The sequence below is a fragment of the Felis catus genome, chromosome C1 (assembly GCF_018350175.1).
Source record: "Felis catus isolate Fca126 chromosome C1, F.catus_Fca126_mat1.0, whole genome shotgun sequence".
Lineage (NCBI taxonomy): Eukaryota > Metazoa > Chordata > Mammalia > Carnivora > Felidae > Felis > Felis catus.
In genome coordinates this window covers 63,176,572-63,187,292 of record NC_058375.1, presented here as the reverse complement: position 1 = coordinate 63,187,292, position 10,721 = coordinate 63,176,572, and positions in this window count along the sequence as shown.

Below are 10,721 nucleotides of genomic sequence, written 5' to 3'. Positions count from 1 at the left end.
CCATCCCAACTGAGATCCCAAATATGATTAAGAAGTTATTCTAGAACATCCAGCCTCAGTTGAATTCACAGATGATTGCAATTGTGTGAGTGAGACTTGGTGAGATCAGAAGAACCTCAACAAAAATTTGGAAAAATAATAAATTGTTTCAATCCACTAAGTTTTGTGTGGTTTGTTACACAGTAATAGATAACTTAGATATCCTTTCTAAAGAAGGGAAATGGATTTTTTCTTTCTTTCAATACAAAGACCTACAAAGAACTGACAAAAGAAAATAAAGGGCATAGGACAACATGAAGTTCTAGCAGTGGTTGGAAAAGTTTAACAGATCAGGGAGGTAGGATGTGACAGGGGCAGTTTTTTAACTCCAAGGTTCAGACCAGCCAAGTTTGACTATATTATCTCAAGATCTGGGAGCAAACAGATATGAGCAAATATCAGAATTTCTAAGACAGACAAGCAAACAATTAAGGCACATAAAGGAACAACCACATTACCCAGTCTCCTGCCACCTATCAGAGACCACCATGAAAACAGCTGCCCAACATTAAACAGCAGCTGTGGACAAAAGTCAGATTTGGTCAAGACTCAGGTTCAGCATCAAGAGCCAACGAGGTTTATCCCTAAACAATGACACTCACAGAAGTGAGAAAAGGCAACCCAGTACTTAAGGGGTCTAGATGAGATGCTTTCTTAGGCTCTATGCTTCTGCTGGTTCAGTAGGCTTCTGATAGCTCAGAGTCATTTAGTTGGGTTGAAAACAGAGCTGGAAAAAACAGAGCTGAGTTTATTTAGATATGAGGGAGGTAATCAACCATAGACTGACTGTCATTGAAAAAAAAAATGAGGCAGGGTTTATTAAAACAAGAACCATAAGCTAGTAGTAGGACAATGAATCTTCTTTGTTGGGCAGGTTGGCTAAAAACTGGCAAAAGAACAATTTGTCCTGGAAAAGGATAGCAAGACTTATTAGGGAAAGCAAATTCAATTATTTATGGGTTTTCTGAGAAACCTTATGCTTTCAGCTATGGACTACATTTGATTGCTATCTGTGTAACAGAGGTTAGATCATTCTTCAGCTTTTCCATCTTAGTTAAGCCTCCATATTCCTCACCATGAATCCTCAGGTGGGTATTCTGAAATTTTTCCTGCTGTCTGCAGTGTTTATTTCATTGTGTTTCCATATTAAGACTGTATATACATATTATAGCTTAGATTATATTGTAATGGCTTATTTGTGATTAGGAGGACAAAGATTAGAAATGGCGTGGAAATAAAGGTGAAGTGGTTGGATTCTGAAGTCAGGCTGATTTGATGTGACTCCACTGTATCTTTATCATCCTATCTAGTAAGTATCTTCACATAATTAATATTCTATACATGTTTGATTGATAAGTTGTCAATACAGTGAATTTTGGATAAAAGTTCTCAGGAATCCACTTCAGTCCTTTCTGTCTCATCAAATACTCTTCAAGTTTACAAAATAATGATTAGAACTGGAGTCCACTTGCTATGTTTTAATCACATAAGTACTTCTTGTTTTATTTGTGTAGTTTTGAAACAATGATATCATATAATATACCTGTAAGATAAAAATTACTTTAATTAGAACTATTAACCTCTAATATTATGATGAAATAAGATAACAAATATGGTGTCATAGTCATTAATAATCCTTTCATTTTTTTATCATATTGACCTCATAGCAATGTTGTGACAATTAAATGAGTTAATAGAATAATTGCTATATGAGTGTAGCTATTATTATATAATTGTAATAAATATTATAAAAAGAAGGTCAAGAGTGTATACAATAATTTGGCAAGACTATATCAAGTGCTTAGGCTGAATTATAAGTATACCACTGAGGTACTAGATAGTGGAAGAAAGGATGCCTTGAATAAACTATGCCTTGAATAAAAGTACTAAGCACTATTGTAATGTCTTTTTGGGAAAAACTAACTCAAGAGAATCTAATGGCTAGTCCATTTAAAGGCATGCCTGTGTGCCTTATTATGCTTTAATTCTTATAAATTTCCCCACCAAATTCTTTTCTTTTTTGGTCAGTCTCAACTGCTGCCTCAACTTTAGACACTATTGACAAATCTTAAATACATAATTCTCTTCTGATCTCTGATATACCATAAGCACCTCAATCAAAACACCTGTAAGTATTAAAGAACCTTCTCCCCTAAGCATGTTTTTCTTTCTATACTCCTATTGATTAATAGTACCATTATCTAGGACATCACCCAAACCTAGAGACCTTGTTGTCCTCATTGATTCACACTTCCCCTTTACAGCCTCATCTAACAGTCATTAGATACTGCTCGTTGTGCTCTCCCACACATTCCCCATCCCTATTTCCTCTCTGTTAGTTTAGGTCTATAAACTTCTCTTGTCTGGCGTGCTACAATAATCACAAAATTAATGTCTTCTCCTCTAATGTATTCTTTACATTGCTTCTAGAGTTATCTCTCTTCAAACGTAAGTCTAGAAATTCTGTTTCCTTGCTTAAAACCTTCCAAGTTTCCTAGTCCGTTACAAATCAAGTTTAAATGCCTTATCATGGGGCACCTGGCTCAGTAGGTATACCATGTGGCTGTTGATCTCAGGGTTGTGGGTTCAACCCCAAGTTGGGTGCGGAGATTACTTAAAAATAAAATAAAAAACAAATAACTACTCATGCCCTAAATTCCCTTTTTGTTTGTATCTCAAAGCAAGTTTTCCTCATCTATATTAGTACTTAGTACTCTGTATTATCATATGATGATTTACATACTTGTTTTCCATCTAGGTATTCATTTCTTGAAAGCAAGGACTATGATTTATTTAGTTTTATACTGCCAGAGCCTAACAGAGTACCTGGCATTCATAGCTGAAATTCATTAGCTTTATGAATAATAATTCTAATAAATATTCATGGAGCTCTTACTATGTACCAGGCCCTGTTCAGAATTACTTTTACATGTAAGTAAGGCATTCTTCACAACAATCCTGCAAAATAAATACTCTTAGCATTCCAGTTTTACAGGTGAAGAAACTGAGACTCCGGACAATTATTTAATATGTCCCTAGCTACACAATTAATGAGTGGCAGTACTGGGTTTCAGATCCAGACAATCTGCTTTACAGTAATTAGCTCCTATCAGGAGCTAATATCCATAATAGTGTGGGAATATCATGGACCTTGAAGAGGGAACCTCAAGGGCAGAGCTCCACGGTATTAGTTACATGTCCTAAGCCTTTTCCTCTTATATACCTCTTTGCTTATCTTTCTAAAATGAAAATTTGATCCTATCTATAATTTTAACACCTACCCTGGCTTGTTATTTATAGGATAAATTTAAAGCTTCATTCCGTAATAGAAAAGAACCTTTACTTCCTAACCTCATGCTACTTATCTGGCCCCTCTCCCTCATATTTCTCTTCTATGCCATGCTCTTTCACACCATCATGCCTCTCCGTAAACTGACCCCCCTACATATAATATCCTGCCTCTTGCATCCCCATCTGATTATTACTCATGCTGTGAGAGGCAGCTCAAATGTCACCTTGTGAAATTCTCAAAGTTGCATGTCAAATCAAGTAGTTTCTCCTGTGTGCTCTCTGTACAAACCTCTTTTACAATATAAACTTAATAAAGGGCTAGAGACCTACATAGCCCAACCTGTACACAATTGTATAATAGAAATAATAGTATACTAATCAAGTTATGCAATAGGAAGAATCGTAGTATTTTAGTTTCATCTCTCCAAGAAAGCTGTAGATCCAATTTATAATCCATGGTCTGTTTGGTCCCTCTATTTTTTCTATTTATTTATTATCTTTCATTCTGAAACTGTGTTCAAATCTCTCTTTATAACCCTCCCTATATTCTTCATTCCTTATTGAGGGAAAACTCCACAAGTGCAGCCCTTGCTTTTCTCATTTTCTCATCTTCTTTCCTCTCCTCTTCTCTACACTACCTTCCTCTCTTCCATCCCCTTCTCCTCCCCTTCTCTCTCTCTTTTTCTTTTCCTTCATGACTTTATTGAGATATAAATCATGTACCTTCAAATTCATTTATTTATTTATTTATTTATTTATTTATTTATTTATTTATTTTCAATATATGAAATTTATTGTCAAATTGGTTTCCATACAACACCCAGTGCTCATCCCAAAAGATGCCCTCTTCAATACCCATCACCTACCCACCCCTCCCTCCCACCCCACATCAACCCTCAGTTTGTTCTCAGTTTTTGAGAATCTCTTATGCTTTGGCTCTTTCCCACTCTAACCTCTTTTTTTTTTTTTTTCCTTTCCCCTCCACCTTGGGTTTCTGTTAAGTTTGTCAGGATCCACATATAAGTGAAAACATATGGTATCTGCCTTTCTCTGTATGGCTTATTTCACTTAGCATCACACTGTCCGGTTCCATTCATGTTGCTACAAAGGGCCATATTTCATTCTTTCTCATTGCCACGTAGTACTCCATTGTGTATATAAACCATAATTTCTTTATCCATTCATCAGTTGATGGACATTTAAGCTCTTTCCACAATTTGGCTATTGTTGAGGGTGCTGCTATAAACATTGGGGTACAAGTGCCCCTATGCATCAGTACTCCTGTATCCCTTGGATAAATTCCTAGCAGTGCTATTGCTGGGTCATAGGGTAGGTCTATTTTTAATTTTCTGAGGAACCTCCACACTGTTTTCCAGAGTGGCTGCACCAGTTTGCATTTCCACCAGCAGTGCAAAAGATTTCCTCTTTCTCCGCATCCTCGCCAACATCTGTTGTTGCCTGAGTTGTTAATTTTAGCCATTCGGACAGATGTGAGGTGGTGTCTCATTGTGGTTTTGATTTGTATTTCCCTGATTGATGAGTGATGTTGAGCATTTTTTCATGTGATGGTTGGCCATCTGGATGTCTACTTTGGAGAAGTGTCTATTCCTGTCTTTTGCCCATTTCTTCACTGGATTATTTGTTTTTTGGGTGTTGAGTTTGATAAGTTCTTTCTAGATTCTGGATATTTTATCTGATATGTCATTTGCAAATATCTTCTCCCATTCCGTCGGTTGCCTTTTAGTTTTGCTGATTGTTTCCTCTGCTGTGCAGAAGCTTTTTATCTTGATGAGGTCCCAATAGTTGACTTTTGCTTTTGTTTCCCTTGCCTCCAGAGACGTATTGAGTAAGAAGTTGCTGCAGCTGAGGTCAAAGAGGTTTTTGCCTGCTTTCTCCTCTAGGATTTTGATGGCTTCCTGTCTTGCGTTTAGGTCTTTCATCCATTTTGAATTTATTTTTGTGTATGGTGTAAGAAAGTGGTCCAGGTTCATTTTTCTGCACTTCGCTGTCGAGTTTTTCCAGCACTATTTGCTGATGAGACTGTCTTTTTATTCCATTGGATAGTCTTTCCTGCTTTGTCAAAGATTAGTTGGCCATACGTTTGTGGGTCCATTTCTGGGTTCTCTGTTCTGTTCCATATGCATGTCTGTTTTTGTGCCAGTATTGTCTTGATGATTACAGCTTTGTAACACATCTTGAAATCTGGGATTGTGATGGCTACAGTTTTGGTTTTCTTTTCCAAGGTTGCTTTGGCTATTTGGGGTCTTGTCTGGTTCCATACAAGTTTTAGGATTGTTTGTTCTAGCTCTGTGAAGAATGCTGGTATTATTTTTTTAACTGTTTTATTTATTTTTGAGAGAGAGAGAGAGAGAGACAGACAGACAGACAGAATGTGAGTGGGGTGGGGGGGAGGGCAGAGAGAGAGAGGGAGACACAGAACCTAAAGCAGACTCCAGGCTCTGAGCTGTCAGCACAGAGCCCAATGTGGGGCTCCAGCTGTTAGCACAGAGCTCGACATGGGATCTCGCAAACTGTGACATCATGATCTGAGCTGAAGTCAGATTCTCAACTGACTAAGCCACTCAGGTGCCCCAAGAATTCTGGTATTATTTTGATAGGTATTGTATTGAATATGTAGATTGCTTTGGGTAGTATTGACATTTTAACAATATTTGTTCTTCCAATCCAGAAGCATGGAATATTTTTCCATTTTTTTGTTTCTTCAATTTCTTTCCTAAGTTTCCTATATTTTTCAGTGTATAGATCTTTCACCTCTTTGGTTAGATTTATTCCTAGGTATTTTATGACTTTTGGTGCAATTGTAAATGAGATTGATTCCTTGATTTCTCTTTCTGTTGCCTCACTATTGGTATTTAGGAATGCAATGGATTTCTGTACATTGATTTTATATCCTACAACTTTGCTGAATTCATGGATCAGTTCTAGCAGTTTTTGTGGAATATTTTGGGTTTTCCACATAGAGTATCATGTCACCTTTGAAGAGTGAATGATTGACCTCCTCCGGGACTAATTGGATGCCTTTTATTCCTTTGTGTTAACTGATTGCTGAGACTAAGACTTCCAATACTATGTTGGGTAACAGTGGCGAGAGTGGACTTCCCTGTTGTGCTCCTGACTTTAGGAGTAAAGCTCTCAGTTTTGCCCCATTGAGGATGATATTAGCAGTGGGTATTTCATATGTGGTTTTTATGATCTGGAGGTATGTTCCTTCTATCCCCACTTTCTTGAGGGTTTTTTCAAGAAAGGATGCTGTATTTTGTCAAATGCTTTCTCTGTATCTATTGAGAGGATCATGTGGTTCTTGTCCTTTCTTTTTTGATGTTATATATCACATTGATTGTTTTGTGGATATTGAATCAGTCCTACATCCCAGCTATAAATCCCACTTGCCGTGGTGAATAATTCTTTTAATGTATTGTTGGATCCGGTTGGCTAGTATCTTGTTGAGGATTTTTGCATCCATGTTCATCAGGAAAATTGGTTTGTAGTTCTCCTTTTTAGTGGGGTCTTTGTCTGGTTTTCGAATCAAGGTAATGCTGGCTTCATAGAATGAGTTCGGAAGTTTTCTTTCCATTTCTATTTTTTTGGAACAGCTTCAAAAGAATAGGTGTTAACTCTTTAAATGTTTGGTTGAATTCCCCTGGAAAGCCATCCGGCCCTGGACTCTTGTTTTTTGGGAGATTTTTGATTACTAATTTGATTTCTTTGCTGGTTATGGGTCTGTTCAAATTTTTTATTTCTTCCTGTTTCAGTTTTGGTAGTTTATGTGTTTCTAGGAATTTGTCCATTTCTTCTAGATTGCCCATTTTATTGGCGTATAATTGATCATAATATTCTCTTATTATTGTTTGTATTTCTGCAGTGTTGGTTGTGATCTCTCCTCTTTCGTTCTTGATTTTATTTACTTGGGTCATTTCCTTTTTCTTTTTAATTAATCTGGCTAAGGGTTTATCAATTTTGTTAATTCTTTCAAAGAAGCAGCTCCTGGTTTCATTGATCTGTTCTACTGTTTTTTTATTTTGATAGCATTGATTTCTGCTCTAATCTTTATTATTTCCTGTCTTCTGCTGGTTTGGGGTTTTATTTGCTGTCCTTTTTCCAGCTCCTTAAGGCATAAGGTTAGGCTGTATATATGAGATCTTTCTTCCTTTAGGAAGGCCTGGATTGCTATATACTTTCCTCTTATTACTGCCTTAGCTGCAGTCCAGAGGTTTTGGGCTGTGGTGTTATCATTTTCATTGGCTTCCATGCACTTTTTAATTTCCTCTTTAACTTCTTGGTTAGCCCATTCATTCTTTGGCAAGATGGTCTTTAGTCTCCAAGTACTTGTGATCTTTCCAAATTTTTTCTTGTGGTTGATTTTGAGTTTCATAGCCTTGTGGTCTGAAAATATGCACGGCATGATCTCAATCTTTTTGTACTTGTTGATGGCTGATTTGTGTCCCAGTATGTGATCTATTCTGGAGAATATTCCATGTACACTCTAGAAGAATGTGCATTCTGTTGCTTTAGGATGAAATGTTCTGAATATATCTGTTAAGTCCATCCAGTCCAGTGTGTCTTTCAAAGCCATTGTTTCCTTGTTGATTTTCTGTTTAGATGATCTCTCCTTTGTTGTAAGTGGGGTGTTGAAGTTTCCTACTATTATGGTATTATTATCAATGAGTTTCTTTATGTTTGTGATTGATTTATATATTGGTGTCCTACAATTGGAGCATAAATGTTAACAATTTTTAGGTTTTCTTGGTGGATAGACCCCTTAATTATGATATAATGCCCTTCTTCATCTTTTATTACCTTCTTTATTTTAAAATCTAGATTGTCTTATATAAGTATTAACATTTTATTTTTAAGGAATCTTTGCACCCAGTGTGGGGCTTGAACTCACAACCCCCACCCAGATCAAAAGTCACATGCTCTACTGACTGAGACAGCCAGATGCCCTTTCAGTTTTTAAATTTAAATTAATTAAAATTAAAGTAAATTAAAAATTGTGCTTCTTAGTAGCACTGTCTATATTTCAAGAACTTAACAGTTACATAGGGCTAATGACTTATTAGACTCTGCAGGTCTACATTAGAACATTAGAAACACTCAATAGTTTGGTGAAGAACTTCATAATAAATCTACCAATTGTGTCCCTCTTTCTCTACTGCCCAAATAAGATTTATGCATCCTACTTTGTTCATGTCTTACTTCTTCCTGCCTGGGACGTCTACCTATTTCCTATTTTCCCTTTGGAAATTTTATCTCTTTTAGGCAATATCACTGCAGCCCATGTTGATATCTACTAATAAATTATCAAAGCATTTGTTAACTTTTAGTTTCTGTGACTTTTACTTTACATTATAGTTCTTTATACATTTCTTAGTTTCTTTTCTAGATGTTAAATTCCTTAGTAGCAAAGATATTAACAAAAACAAGAACTACATCAGCAAACAAAATCACTTGTCAAATGATTATAATACCTCAGGCACAGTGTTAATCATTATATATATTCTATTTAATCTTCACAATAGAGGTAGGAAAGGAGATAGTATTATCTGCATTCTAGATCAAGACTTAAGGATTAGAGGCTATATAACATGTTCAAGACACATTTCTAATGAGTGGTAGCATCAGTGATAGCAGGCTGCCTGGGTCCAAGGACTCAGAGGGGATCCTGCAGGAGCAGCCAAGAGGGTCCTTGGCTTTGCACAGGATAGAAACCAAACACTAGCCAACAGGAAGTGAGAACAGAGTTTACTGAAGTTATAGAGAGGGTGCAGATGCAGATAGAATGTCTGGGAGACTCAGAAAGGAAACAAGAGTGAGTTTCCTCTTTGCTCTGGGTTTGGGGTTTTTATTGATTGTGTTCCAGTGTAGGTGTCTTCTCAGACATCCAGGAAATGGTTAAAACAAAGACAAGTGTTTAGATATCCTCCATAAGTCACTAATGCTCTGGAACCAGGGGTCTTGCTGAATTAGTGGTCTAGAAAACATACATGACAACTTCACTCAATCACTCCTTAGATGTTATTTTATTGTACTGGAAGTCTCCAAAGAAATCATTAACTCCTTGACCTTTACAAGGAGGACATACTATAAGGCACATGTAAAGCTGGGTGTAGGTCCTAGCATCTTAGCAGGAATAGAGGCAGGAAAAAAAGAAAAAAAGAAAAGAAAAAAAGCAGTCCTTTTATAAGGTCCCTTCAGTCTCTCTGTTTCATCTTGCTGCTATGGGATTTTGAGCCTCCTTGTTCTTAAGGGCTGTTGAAAGGCAAAGGTCTCATCCTTTGTAGCTTCTTCAAGTTGAAAGGGATTGTAGACCCTGACTATTGGGAATCATCAAAATCCTGGGCTATCTGATTAAATGAAGGGTTCCTAGTTGCAGATTGTCTGAATCAGAGGTGTGCATGAGGCCTCATCATAATTTGTTCAACATATTTGTGCAGAACATGCAATGACAATAGTTCCTGCAGTGAAGAAGAAGACCTAGAATAATTACTATTAGTGCTAGTAAAAATATGTGTTTTCCACCAAGATAATCCATTTCTGCTAAACCAGGAAGAAACCCAATCATGGAGAAGCTTAGAGGAATTAGATATTGCCTTAATTTGGATACATTAGCTGAATTATATGGGATATATACACAACATTCAGTTTTAATAAAGCACGAGTTCTGTCCATTCATGATAAAAACCCTCAACAAAGTAGGGATAGAGGAAACATATCTCAACATAATAAAAACCATATACAAAGACCCCACAGCTAATATCATCCTGAATGGGCAGAAGCTGAGAGTTTTCCTCGACAGTCAGGAACAAGAGAGGGATTGTCCACTCTTGCCACTGTTATTTAACATAGTCCTGGAAGTCCTAGCCTCAGCAATCAGACAATAAAAAGGAATAAAAGACATCCAAATTGGCAAGAAGAAGTTGAACTTTCACCATTTGTAGATGAAATGATACTTTATATAGAAAACCCTAAAGACAAAAAAAATTGGTAGAACTGATACACGAATTCAATAAATTCTCAGGATACAACATAAACATACATAAGTCTTTTGCATTTCTATACACCAATAATGAAGTAGCACAAAGAGAAATCAAGGAATTGATACCATTTACAATCCCATTGATTGTACACCAAAACCCATAAGATACCTAGGAATAAACCTAGCCAAAAAGGTAAAAGATCTATACTCTAAAAACTATAAAATACTTATGAAATAAACTGAAGAGGACACAAAGGAATGGAAAAATATTCCATGCTCATGGATTGGAAGAACAAATATTGTTCTTCCACCCAAAACAATCTACACATTTAATGCAATCCCTATAAAATTCCACCAGCATTTTTCACAGAGCTAGAACATACAGTCCTAAAAT